Source organism: Petaurus breviceps, unplaced genomic scaffold (genome assembly GCF_028583685.1).
Source record: "Petaurus breviceps papuanus isolate PSGF00001 unplaced genomic scaffold, PetGlider_PUasm1.0 90630, whole genome shotgun sequence".
Taxonomy (NCBI): Eukaryota; Metazoa; Chordata; class Mammalia; order Diprotodontia; family Petauridae; genus Petaurus; species Petaurus breviceps.
Genome location: NW_027187291.1, coordinates 3,475,678 through 3,476,790, shown reverse-complemented (window position 1 = coordinate 3,476,790; position 1,113 = coordinate 3,475,678).

Sequence of the window (1,113 nt, the reverse complement as noted above, 5' to 3'; positions counted from 1 at the left end):
GCCATTTTGTCTTCCAACTTGATAATCTCTCCGGAAATAGTCACTGGGGGGTAGTAAAAACTAGTGGAACGAGTCCTACATTTAGAACCAAAGGTTCAGTTTTCAGTTCTGTCACTTACCTGTGTGATCCTGAATAAATCATTTCATCTCTCTTGGCTCTGTTTCCTTGACTATGAGATGAGGGGGTTGACTGTCATCAATGGATGAATGGAAGGAAGAGGAAGAAAGAGAGAAAGAGAAAGAGACAGAGATAGAGAATATCATCAGGGCTATATGTTCCCCTACTTGTTGAATATATCACTTTCCCTTGTTCCATTAAGTCTGAACACTAAAAACCAGTGATCTATTTTGGAGAATGGGATTCTATGCAGTATTATATAGGAGAGGACAAATGGAGACACCACAGAATCTAAACAGCTTGCCTTCCTCCTGAAACAGACAACTTTGCTCCTAGGTTTAACTTAAAAATCTCATTTTTACAGTTCATGAACTCCAGTATACTGGAAAAATCTCTGAGCTTGTAAACACAAAGACTCAAAAAACTGGAGCTCTAATTTTGCTATTTATTAGCTATATGTCTTAAGAAAGCATTTCCCTTCTCTGGACCTACTTTCTCATCTGTAAAATGGAGTTGGACTAGATAATTTTTAAGTGTCATCCAACTCTAACATTCTGTGACCTGTGAAATTCAAATTTGATTCTTTATTTGAGGAAGAGTCAATCTGTCATGTAAAAGGGGAAAGTGGTGTGCAGCTTTGAAGACAGCAAAAGGAGGTAAAACCTCCCCCCTAAAGAGACTATGAAAAACAGAAAAATCTTGATTAGGGACAGATGCAGAAGGCCCAGAGGCCCAACACACAGACCTATGGTAGAAAGACTCTATTTCTCAAATACTTCCCCACATCCCAGCATCAACACAATCTTTCTGGCCCATATCAGCTACACATTTAAAGAAGCAAAATGCCCATGCTGTTGGAAAGGGTGGAGTGTTAGTAACATCTTTCTTTTGCCTTTTCCAGGAGAGGCGATGATAATAACACACACACACACACACACACACACACACAGATAGATAGATAGATAGATAGATAGATAGATAGATAGATAGATAGA